Here is a 12,798-nt window from a genome sequence, read left to right as displayed (position 1 = left end):
ACTAAAGCTCTTACTCTGAGGCCCACCCGTTGTGGATTTGAATACTTTCTGCATGGAGCTCAGAATCCCTCAATACTCCCAATCCTTAGGAGGTACAAGCTTCTTGCAGACTCAGACCTCTTACACACGAGTTCCTCAGCTTTAGTTTTCTGTTCCAAAGCCTCATGCTTATGCTGAAAATGTCTGGTGACAAGGGACCTGTTTTGAATCTTCTTTTAAGCCTTGGAGGGTTCACTGAATATCGGCTGTACTGTACCATACGTTGCCTTGATTGATGTGAACCATCACATATTGATGCCTTTATAGACAGCAACTTAGTGTTTCAGGGGAGTCTGCATGTTACAAAAAGGGCAGCAGGTGTTATTTAGACTAAATTGACCTTGAAATTGATTTTTTTTTTTTTTATGACTTACTGAGGGGAGATTAATACTTTTTTTTCCTGCAGCCTGAAACAATTTACATGGTAATAGAAGGCATAGTCAGTCAAATAAATTGCTGGAAGTAGTAGTGTTCCAAGAAAGAAAATATGGATCTTTCTTGCATTGATTCTTTCTATCCCCAGGGAGTATCTAAGACTTTTAACGCTGGGGAAAGAGTGCCAAAATTTATTTTTCCCATTTAAGGCAGAAGAATGGATAGCAGTGTCTGTGAGCTGACATTTACTCAAAACTTTCAGTTTGAGGGGTGGGGAAAAGGGTGTGTCCCATGGAAAATTTAGGGAGCGTTTCAAATCTATTTCATGATTTCTGTAAGGGCAGACAGAAGAGGAAATTAGTAGAAACTTCTAGAAAGCCTGATGTAAAGACAGCACAGCTGTCTTTTATACCAGAGCAGACCTTGATAACAGCATGTAAATGGTTGTTGTAATTCCATCTTTTGAGTAGCAAGAGAAATCATCTCAAAATACAAATGTTCATGGAACCAAGAGACCTAAAGGAAATTACATAGATGAGGCAACATGAAGTATAGTTCTATACTGTACCTATTCCTATCATGTTCTGATAGGAGCATGAAGTATAGTTCTGTAGGAGGGAGGAAGTTTATTGTGCTGCCACAAGTGCTGCAGCAACACAGTTTCATTTTCTGTAGGTTCCAAGACAAGTGCGTAGTTAATTGGTTTGTCAGTTGCACTTTGCATAAGCTAAACGTATGAGATTATTATGCTATATTACCTGAAAATGAGTGTGAATGCAACACCACAAAAGGTTTTGTTTTAAATACAAAAATAGCTTATAGGAAAATGTCTTGCGTGAAAATCATTACGATCATCCTTGGGCTGGGAGTAGAGAATTAATCCCTTTTGTCTATCAGAAAGCTGCACCTGAATGGTGTTATTGCAGACGTTAGTGGATGACTATTTCCATCTTCGTGACACAAGAGCAGGAGATTGGTGTTTATCAGATGCCTGTCCAGGCCAAGCTGATTGCACTACTGGGGCAGACATTCAGGCTCTTGCTCACAGGCTTAGATTCATTTGAGCTACTGAGGGGAGTTCCTGTCCCTCTGAAAATTGCCTTTGCCTGAGTTTTGCTGATTTTGCTTTAGCTTTCTGGCTCAATATGCCCTGGATTATGACAGGTGGTAAGCGTATTGTTAACATGGAGCACATCACAAGCTTTGGTGTCCCCCATGCAACAGTGGTCCAAATCTGTTTATTAATCTCTTAATGGTTCAAAGCTGTGCAGTACTTGGAAACAAGCTGGGGCAGGGAGGGGGCAGAAATAACGTGTATTTGCAAAATACCTCTTTAAAATGGCCTGTGTATTTGGAACTTGGGTCATTGCCTTCTACAAAAGAGTTACTCAGAATAAAATCTGCCATCTCTTTGTGTGACTGCCAGCCTGCCTCTCCTAGCAAGTTTACCAAGAGCAACATCCCTGCAAAATGGTTAGCTTGTGGAGTCTGAATCTGCACAGTGCCCTTTAAAAGCACTGTGAAACTAAGACCTAAGGTCAGCTGTGCAACCTACTGCATGATAGCTCTGTAACAAGAAAGAGCATGTGGATTAGAAAACAGAGTGGAAGGTAATGGGCATTGCATATAAATAGCTGAACAGGCATCCTAATGTATCTCTGTGTACATATCCTGTTTGAATAAGGTGCATAATAAAGCAGTAGTAAAATGGGTATAGAGTGGCACAACCATGGGTGGCAGCAGTAAGATAGAGGAGCTAAGATGAAGGAAAAGAAGCAAGCAGGGAAGTGAAATGAGGAAATGTGAGGAAAACCTGAAAAGGTAGGAAATGCACAGTTTATCAATGATGCAGCAGGGAGTACAGATATGGAAGTGCTATTAAATTATGCAGAGGCTAGAAAACAGAACAGGTAATTTGGTTGGTGGTTTTGTTTGATGTCAGTCTCAGAAAGCTTGTACCTTCTTACAGCAGACAGAAGAGACCACTTTCCTTTGTGGGAAACAGATGCAATTGAACTGTAGGAATTTGTTTGCGTGCTAATTTTGATGGTAGCCTGGCATCTATACATATCTTGTAAAGTCTGTTTTTTGGTGTTGATATATACAATAGCTAAGTTTAACAGAGAGCAACTGATATTCCTATTTATACCTTTCAGGAGCTAGTACACTAAGTGGACACTACTTGTGTAAGAAGATTCTTTTGTGACTTGATTTGGAATACATGGAGGAAAAGTTAGAAAGGAGAATACTTTTGCTACTAGAGCTGTTAACTTTTGCAGCCCATAAATTCTTTTTATGCCTTAGTGGCAAATATAGTCTGTTTCAAGCTGCTGTGTTTCTGTAACAGCTGTCTCTTGAGACGCTATACAGACATTAAGATTCTTTTTAGGTGGGAAAGTGGTATAGACCTCCATGTATTAATGGATAAACTGGGATGCAGAAGAGTGAAATGCAGAAAGGTTATGCAGTGAAGTACCAGCGTATTGCTAGCAACTCCCTGAAATAAGTTCTGTCTACTGGATCCTAGCACATCTCCTATAAATAAAGGATCTGTAAGCTTAGTATTTGGAAGTGTACTTGAAAATAATAATTATAAAAAGTTCATAGCAGTTATTCTACTGTCCTTGTCAGACATGCCTCAATTTCAGCTTATCAGACCTTAATTCCCAGACATTAGGAGGAACTGTAGCTTCACTTCAACATGCAGATCTAGTCTTATTGACAGGAAAGGCAAAACAACAAGAGCCTGGCCCTGGTAGACCTTTTCAACATAGAAATGTGGATGTAATGGCTGCATTCATTAGGGAAGATGCACAAGCTGAACATGCCAACTACTTTCTAACATAGCCTTTTAAAAAAATAGCTCCAGTTATTGACTCGAGTCTTGCACTTGTATTCATTGTGTCTGTATTTAGATACTGTGGCACTTCCATCGCCTATTAAAAACCTCCCTAAGCCTTTATTTTTGTATTAACAGCAGTGTAGTCAGCTTGTCTTACTCTCACACTATCTGTACTAGAGTAATAATCTTTCCCCCTGTCCCTGCACTCTGGTCTCCTCAGCTGCAACTGCAAGCCTTCAGATGTGCCTGAGCTACAAGCTGTTCTGTGTCCACATTTGTGGAATGCTAGTTGGGGGTGTAGGAGACGCTTCACAAGGGGTAGAAAACTAGGAATTTTACATGGCCCATGCTGTACTGGTTTGCAACATTATATGGCTGTAGCCAAGTGGGCAGATAAACCAGGGCTCTTCTGATGGAACAGTGTCATTTTTTTGTAAGATGCCAAGAGAATTTTAGATGGCTGAGAAACTGTCCTCCAAACTTCCATGGCGAGGCCGTGCAGGCCTAGTTCTGGAAGTGCACTGCACTTCTTGACTGAACTGCTGAAAGGTGGTAGCTCTATCATCATCCTGTCCTTTCTACACACACTTGTCTAAAAGAAAAGGGAAAAGAACACTGGTCTTCTTGGGGATCATTATAGTAAACCCCAAATGGTTTTTAACTTAGTAAAGAGGGTACAGTGCAAAAGATGAATGGCAGTGGAAGTCTCAGTAATCAAATGTCTTAGTAATGCCTCCTTTGATCCTAATTATACTTGTGCTCCATGTTGATCTTTATTCATTTTATATAAAGTGCAAACTATTCTGTTTAATTGGTTTGGTTTTATTCCAACCCCCATTCCCCTCCCCTTTTTTTTTTGTCCTCAGGACTATAAATCTCATGTTATGACTCTGGTTTCCAGTGCCAAGAACAATCCTCAAGGTCCAGTAAGTAGAAGCATCTTGCTGAATAGACTCTGTAGCTGAGCTTAGATTTGCTTTTAAATAGTTTCAGTCGTAAATCACTGAAACCTGTTTTTACTTGTGACACCTTACTGCTTTTGAAGTGACTGTGCTTGAATTTGCTTAAATGCTTTTTAATATTTGAACATATAGTACAGCAAAGATCTGTCTTACAAACTGATTGCAGTCATTGCAGTGTAAGTTCATTAATAGCCCAGTGAATCTAGTGTGTGCTACTCACTGTATCATATCAACATGCAGGCTGGGCTTCAGGTTGTCTCACTGCTATGCAAGGGAGAGTGCCCAAGCAAACTGTAGGGCAGGGTGCAACTGCTGCAAGCCTTGCTGCAGTTTCATGGTGTAATGATATCCCCAGCTGAGGGTAAACAAAACAAGCCCATGTGAGTTAGGACGAGTTCAGCGTTAAAAGTGTTCACAAGAGTGATCCCACCATTTGCTTGAAAACTGAGCAGGAGGAGGAACCAATGAACTACCTTACACTGGTTTTAAAGGATAGAAATAATCTAGCCTGTCTCTGTACTGCACCTATCCTTCTTGATTTTCTGTGTAACTTTATCACTTGGCAGGAAAGAAGTGTACCGTGAAATAAGTTTATATTAAGATGCTATAGGCCTGATTTACAAAGATGCTGATGATATTCAGCTCTGATGTCACGAAGAATTAATCATTCATTGCAGTCAAGTCCCTTGAATCTTTTTTTTTGTCTCTTAAACCCTAATATCCTACACGAGACCTTTTCAAGTGCCTCTTGTTGGGTAATGCCAGTAATTGGCATTGAGTCACTCTGTGCACATTTGGGGTTTGTGGTTTTTTTTTCTCTGATTATCTAAATTGCATTATCTCAGATTTGAGGTTGTAGGAATGTGGGTTTATGTTGGAATACAGAAATAAGCAATATGTCAAGTGCTTGGCAAACATTTTTTTCCTGTTTGCAGGCATGATTAATGCTATTTTAAACATGAACCTTAAATATTAAAAGTTCCTTGAAAGAAGGAGGTTGTTGGATTTCTTCCACATGAACACTGTGTTTCAGTTGGAAGTCACTGCTTGTTGAAACTGCTTAGTCCCATTACTGTAAATATGAAAACATCTTGAAAGATCAAAATATATATGAAAGATTATCTGACTGGTATGGTGATTTGACAAAATCCTTTTTTACTCCACATACTAAGTTTTTGAAGAATACTTCGTATGTACTAAGAATACTCTACTTTAAGTATTATTTTTTGTGATGCTTAATACGTACTTTTTGTAATCCTTAGTATGTACAAAGAATACTCGACTTTCAATGATTCTTTCTGCACTGACACTGATACCTCCTTCCTGTTTAGAACAGCTGGCTACTGAGAAGCATCTTTCTGTTGGTTTGTCAAAAGTTAACTTGTAAAATAGTGTTGTCAGAGGTAAAGGTTTATTTTAGAAACTTGGTTTTGTGCCTCCTATGCATTGAAATCAGGCTTGTATCAGTTAAAAATGAATGTTTTGAAGAATATGTTTTTTTGGCTCAATGTGTTTTTTAGAACAGAAAATGGTCTGTTACAAGTGCAGAACATGTTCTTACAAATATCTGTCATACTGAAAAGCTTTGTCTTCCCATAAAAAGAGGTGGGTGGGATGGGGGCTTCACAGAATTTGTTGGCCAAACTTAACCTGGAAGTTCTGATCTATTTACGTACTTATTTACTTTATGACCTCTGGTTGTTGTTGCCTGTAAGAAAGTGTCCTTGAACTTCAAAGTACTACCTTAAAAACAAGTTTTCAGTTGTCCTGCTTGAGCCTCAGTAACTCAGGTGTTTAATTACTGCTTTTCTTGCTTATTTGAGGGTCAAGAGGAAGGGTTTTAAAGGCAAGTTTGCCAGTGTATTTCAATATACTGAAGAGGGTTGTGACAGAAACAGAAAAGAGTTTTGTGTTTTTCATGCTATTTCTGATGCCACACAACCATGGCATAAAAGTAATGAGTTAAGAGTTGAGATATTTCTCTTGAAATTACACTGTCTCTGTTGTTGCTTGGAAAATTGTTTGTTGTGATGGATGAGAGGAATACATGGATTTTTCAAATGTGTTGCCAGATCACTGCTTATAGAACAATCTGGTAATAAAAGGAGAGTTGACAGATGAGAATTCAAATGGATCTGAGAATGAATTATTGAATACTGCCCCAGTTTCAGAGCCTGAAAGGCTTATTTCCAGGTATTTTTTTTTAATAATTGCTGGGTGCTATTCCTGTTCTTGGTGACAGATCCGGTGTGAAAGTCTAATGCAGCTGAAACTCAAATTGAATTTACTTCTGTTACACGATTGAGACTTTATTGAAATGGCTGGAGTTACAGTGATATAAAACTACAGTGGTAATTTAGTGGTGAACCAGATCTGTCAAACTTGGTGTTTCTTGATAGGTATAGCTACTTAATAGATTGTTTGTTAAATAATTCAAGATGTTTTCATTAGGCTGAGTGATTGTGCATTTTAAAACCTTTCTTTTGTTCTTAAAACTCATCAGGCAATCAGTTATATCTGTGGAGATAAGAAAAACTGACTGAAGAAATTACTACTGGGAAGCTTCAGGAAGCTTCTCAATTGCTAACTGCCAGAATCTCGAGGCCTGGATTTGGGTTAGGATTCTGCCAGTTTGGTCCATTTTTCTTATGGCTTCCTCTAAGTGTTGTACTCTATCTGCAGTTTCATACTCTTCTTGTAGGCTACCTTAAAATTGCATTTGTGCTTATTTAAGGTTTGACATTTTCCCTAGTCTATTTCTCAAACTCTTCCCTATATACACTGATATTTGATAACAAACATTGTGTACTGTTTTTAATCAAGAGACGTTGAGAAAAGGTACTGGGAGTAAAATGGGAGTCTTCAGGGTAATTCAGCAGGGACAAGAATGATTTTTTTCTGAGAAATAAAATTGCTGCAAGATTTGTCTTTGATCTAGAATAAACATATGCTAACTACCTGAAGGTAACTTATCTTGCTGCTTCAGGAGATAGATCTATTAGATGGAGATAATGGCTTGAAAAAAAGTATCTTTCTTTACATTTTAGATTTCTATTGAATGTAATGTATCTTAGGACAAGCATTCTAAAAAAAAAAAAAAAAGAAAGAACAAATGAATAAATCTGTCAGTACCAAGGAAAAGAACAGAATTGAAACTGAAAACCCAGCTCCTCCTTACACATCATCACAGAGCATTTGGATAACTTGTTGGGTAGGAGGGGAGAGTCTTCTGCACATGGGAGAAGGGCAAGCATGTTGTGCAGGTGTCGCAAGTGGAAAATCTTTATAGGTGTGTTGTTTTTTGTTTTTTTTTTTTTTTAATTCTGAACCTAAGCCATAAAACTGCTGTGAAATACAAGCGAATTCCTTACAGCTGTCTCATGTGAATCTGAGAGCTTATGGGTTTCAATGCCTGTGAATTAAATTCAGAATGAGATCAAAATTTTATCTGAGATGCCTAACAGGGGAAGATTTTGTCAGGTTTTACATCACAACATCTGACTACTTTTGGGGATTGAAGCACATGAAATCTGTTGCTTCGTTAATTCACAGCAGACAGGAAGTTAGAAGCAGTTGTAGAACTTTAGCTTTTATTTGTTATGTCTTTATACGTTTACAGTGGTGTTGCTCATTATTGCGTGTGGCTGTGGGGCTCACATCAGATGAGCTTTCCTAGCGGCTAGAGGTTGCAGTCTATGTTAACTGGAAATAGTCTCTAAATACTCTGGCATCATTTAGATGATATGGCAGTGTTACTAGTGTAGGCTGTATAGAGAAAACCCTCAAACTGTAGATGTTATTTAATGATAAATGAAATGAGGATAAACCAGTTATTTTTACATTCAAACTCCTGTAATATGTTGATATCCTTTTCCTCTTCCATCAGGTTATGACTTGCCTGTTGAATTAGGTGCATAGGTTGCTGAATGTTTGTTATCAGAGTTCTGCCTTGCCTAGAGGGGTAATGGTATGGATGTCTACAAAGTTGGATCTGTTTATTATTCTTAGAAAAGCAGATCACTAGAATAAGTTGACAGAGGTTGACATTTTGATTTCTTTGTTTAAAATAAAGTCTGGCATTGTCTTGCTTGGTTGGCAGTAGAGTAGCGATGCCTTGTTCTCTTAGCAGCCTTCCTCCCTTTCACTGTCAGAAATTCTGTTCTTTAACCAAGGAAGTAAAAGTCAGTCTCTAAATAAAATAAGAATAACCAATTTCCAGTTGCTGGGAATTTCCAGTTGCAAATGCCAACCAGCAGGTGAATCTAGAGAGCTGCTGAAATGCAGGTAAAGTGTGAGTGTCTATATTAGGTCTTTATGTTACTCATGAAGGATAAACCAAACTGGTGTTTGAAAGTGCTCAGACACATTTGGCTGCATACCTCTTCTACTTGGAATATTAGGGAATGTACGCTGTGGGTTAAATGAACTGAAACAGGGTTCTCCTTTTAAAAGGAACAGCAGAATATGCAAAGGAGAAAACCAAATGCCTTTGCTTTTGTTAGTACTATTCAATTTTTGGCAATTCTAACAGATTTATAGGAAGGAGCTTGTGAGCATACTTCTTGCAATCTAAGAATAAGCAAACAGATTAAGAAACAGCAGGAAAAAGCTGTGTCTGCATGAAAGTTGTACAAAAGCTGTATGGAAGTTGATGTATTAAATTGTGGGGTGGAGTGTGCTCCCATAGATGGAATGCAAGAGACTGTAATAAATGGGGTATAAATATACATTTCATACAGCAGTATTGTAGATCTCTGCTTTATATAACTGGAATGAAACTAAAGGAAATGTGATAATTTTGCTGAGCTTTTCCTTTGAATCTTTTCCTTTTCCTTGGTTTTCAGTTAGTAGCTGCAAAAACATGCTACTGGAAAACCAAAGAATAAAATGATTGATTTGCACAACCAAGATTTTAACTTTTGTACAGCTGCCCATCAACCAAATTCCATTTAGCAGTGTTATGACAATAACATACTGTTCCTTTTGATGGTTTTGTTGTTTTCTTGGAGGCAAATAAATTAATGAATCTTTAATATTAGATATTTATAGCAGGGTTAATATTTTCTTTGGTTTTCATTTGCATTCTGTTAATTTTAACAATGTTTGTAAAGTACCAAGCCCCAGAATTAAAAAATTTAAAGCCAACCAGCAAACATGGTTCTGAAAGGCAGCAGTAAAAACTTTTGAGAATTCTGATGGGTAAGCAGTATAAATAAATCATTAAAAAAAACCAACCAGAAAAACAACCACAAACAGCCTACTCCCCAATGGCTTCTTTTAACTCCTCTTAATAGTTTTGCTATTGCTTTTATGTATGAATTGTTACGGGTGTAAGAGCCAATGTGTGGATATTGATTTTCTGCCATGTTTGAGGGTCCAGTAGGATGGTACGCACTGCACAGTGGTAAAACCAGGATTCTATGCGTTACAGTAAACTGAAACCTCATCAGGACACTGTGTTCAATGTTTTCTGTCACAGGGGAATGACAGTGGTGATGAACTCTGAGATGTAAAGTATGATGACAAGATGCCATCTAGTGACAATTTCTAGGAAATTGTAGTTCGCAATCTACAGAAATGTTTTCTCATCTTTTTGAGGATTCAATGATTGTACTTCAGAGATGAAATTCAACCCTCAACATATTACTCAGGATGAGTTTTTCTGGAAAAATGATTTGCACTGAATTCATCTTCTGCTGTATTAAATGTGGGGCACTGGTACTCCATTTTTTTGCTTCCTGTACTTGACTCTGGTTCTGCTTTGAAGAGGCCACTGCTGCCTCTCAAATCATCTAGTCTGTCTGGTAAGCATAAAATGTGTTTCTTGGTGAATTTGATGGAGTAGTATTTCAACAGTTTTACTCTTTCCTGGAAGGGAATACATATAATAATAATGGTAGAAGAGAAGCTATTCTGAATGCAGAACATTTCAATATTTTTTCTTTAATAAAATAATTTAAACTTGTATTTGCATATTTTCTCTTCCTTATTGGAAGAAAAAATATCAGATTTTTTTTCTAATCCAGTTGCTCCTTATAAATATTAGGTATAGAAAATGTGGCTTATTGTTAGGACAGGTATTTTTCTTTTGCTGGGAAAGCACCGCTTTGACAGAGATTGGATAGGTACCTACTATTTAAGTTGTACACTGTGTTGAACAATACATTTCTTTTGTTGGTAGTAGATGTATGTTTTCCCCTAAGAGAGCCAAATCTGGCTTGGAGGGTACTGTCTTACTGCATCCTGGAGAAATCATGGGGTTTCATTTTGTTCCAGAAATCTTCATAGTGGGTTACCTGATAGCACGCAGCAAACACTGTCCTCTAGGCTGTACTAGCATGGGTGCACGAGGGCAATGTCAACGTCTTTACCAATGTCAAATGTCAGCAAGTTTTTATAGGATATAATTTTGACATCTAAGAGTTCAAGTCAACAAAGTCCAGAACGTGTCAGGCACCTCTCCGTGAAACTGTTCATAATTGCCATCTTATTGGCCCAACAGGAAACAATGTTCTTACACTACATTTCTCAAATTGAGTGACCTTTTACAAGAAGTGAGAGAATTGAAGAAGGGATTTCATAAACGTACTCATATCACGGAGTACTTAAAGATATTCTTAACCTGAAGCATGTGAACAGTCCATTTGAGAAAGATCAAAGCATTTCATAACAGCCATTTTAGCAGTAATCTGTCAGACCCAGAATAAGCACTTGTGGTGTACCTGTTTGAATAGACATATATAATACGGTTTTGCAGGTAAATGAGTTTGACAAGTACAAATTATGTGCACAATTTAAACCAATTTAATCTGCAGTTACCATATTTGGAGATTCTGGCAGTCTGAATGTATTTAGGTTAAAAACCAAATGGCTGGAAATAGACCTTTAATTTTATTATTTTTAAGGGAAGATGCTTTTTGATTTATTTTAAAACTATTGATCCTCTCTTCCTTTGACTGTTCATGTAGTTCTACTGGGGCTATGAAGGTAGGGTGTATAATGAGAGATAGGATTAGCTTCTGAGGAAATAGCTAAACATCCACTTAACGGAGAATAGTATTAAAAAGAAGGCAGAAAGAAATAAGCTCCTCAAAGCAATCTTGTTAGTAGTATTGACATTCTTAAAAAAGGAAGGGTTTATGAGAGTAATTGAAAGAATCGTGAATTCTGCATGCTGCTCATCAGTGTTTTCCAATTTACATCCTAAGAAAACTACCAGAAATTTCCCACCTAAGTAAGACAGAAACTCCTGTTAAGAGGATGACATACTTGGTGAGACTATTGTGCATGATGTTTTATTCTAGTATGGCCAGTAACAGGTATTGTGAACCTATAAGAACAAGCAGACATGTAATAATCTTTAATATGTTCCTAAATGTCTTCAACTTATGATTGGATAAAATGGCTTGTTAAGGAGGTCTCTGTTTTTGCCTTTAATAACCTGTAATAAACATTTTTCCTGATATTTTCTCTGAGTACGTTTTGAACCTGAACATCTTCTTGGCTTAATTCTGTCTTTTGATCATTCAGTTGAATGGGGCTTCTGCCTGCTTGGGGAATACAGATGTTTTCTAAGTTGCTGCTGTTTTATTTTAAATTTATATGTTGCATTGGAAGAAACCTGCTGATTCTTATTTGTCTACATTTGTATACAAAAAGTCATGGTAGAATAATTCCAAATTCTAGTATGTGGCTAAGTATGTGTTTTACGCCACATGATTTTTGGTTATTTAAAAGCCCCTGAAAGATCTCACATGAATATGTTTGCCAGTTCAATGTTTTTAGTGAGTTATAGCTGTTACTAATGCCAAATATTGTCAGAATAAACTGAGGGTAAGATTAAACATTTCGGTAATGGTGTGATCAAGGTGTAAAACGTCTGAAATATGATAAATGAATGTGCAAAAGTCCAAGTAAAGAGAAAATAAAACTGTGAGGCCTGAAATGGATTGTGCCAGAGTGTGGGTGTTTGTTATTCAGTCTCCATTAATAAAACACTTCATGAGTGTAGCAACAAAATGTGAGTCACTGGAACGAATGCAAGGATCTAGAGCTTAAAAGAGACTGTAATCTGATCCATAAAAACTCTAACAGCAGCAATGAATGTTCTTTTACAATATCTCCAGTTTTGAAACAGTTTTTTGCTAAATGGAATCATAGATCTAATATTGCTGGAAAATTCCCTGCCTACTGTTAAGCAGTAGATCTAAAACCAAAATAAGTAGTTTAAAAAACAACTAGTGAAACAAATATGATTAACAAAAGATTTTCAAAAAAGACACTGTACACCAGAGAAATGAGATGGAAAACCAGAAGCAGAACTACCCACAGTAATGTGTCCTGACAGGAGAAGCTGTCATTGAATCCAGCCTGCAAAGTTTTAGTTCTGAACCAGTGTGGATGAAAGATTTGAGATAAAAAACATCAGTGGAGAAGAGAAATAAGTGGTGGTGGGGAAATGACAGCCTATTGCCTCACAAATCCAGATCATCTGTTACCTCCATTGACATAAATGTCCATGATGTTTAAAATGTGTTCTAAAATTAGTAATTCCTGTTTGCTCATTAAATGGATTATTTC

General features: G+C 37.3%; 1 protein-coding gene and 1 long non-coding RNA gene across 16 annotated transcripts in view; both read left to right on the top strand.

The window, feature by feature from the left end:
* RBFOX1 (RNA binding fox-1 homolog 1) overlaps positions 1 to 12,798 on the top strand; it is a 1,275,045-nt gene that overhangs the window by 130,378 nt on the left and 1,131,869 nt on the right. The gene's annotated exons all lie outside the window — the stretch shown is intronic.
* Positions 1 to 12,798, top strand: part of LOC134174458 (uncharacterized) — a 132,926-nt gene that overhangs the window by 57,911 nt on the left and 62,217 nt on the right. For 2 of the 3 annotated variants that reach the window (XR_009968660.1, XR_009968662.1), the window contains exon 2: positions 4,123 to 4,182. This is a non-coding gene — a long non-coding RNA (uncharacterized LOC134174458). Of the gene's footprint in view, positions 1 to 4,122; positions 4,183 to 6,721; positions 7,471 to 12,798 lie in introns of those variants that run through there. The other variant, XR_009968661.1, reaches the window with a different exon arrangement.

Source organism: Pezoporus occidentalis, unplaced genomic scaffold, assembly GCF_034315485.1.
Source record: "Pezoporus occidentalis ecotype Australia unplaced genomic scaffold, CSIRO_AGI_Poc_V1 ctg60, whole genome shotgun sequence".
Taxonomy (NCBI): Eukaryota; Metazoa; Chordata; class Aves; order Psittaciformes; family Psittacidae; genus Pezoporus; species Pezoporus occidentalis.
The sequence above is the reverse complement of the archived record's forward strand: the minus strand, read 5'-3'. Positions and strand labels throughout refer to the sequence as shown.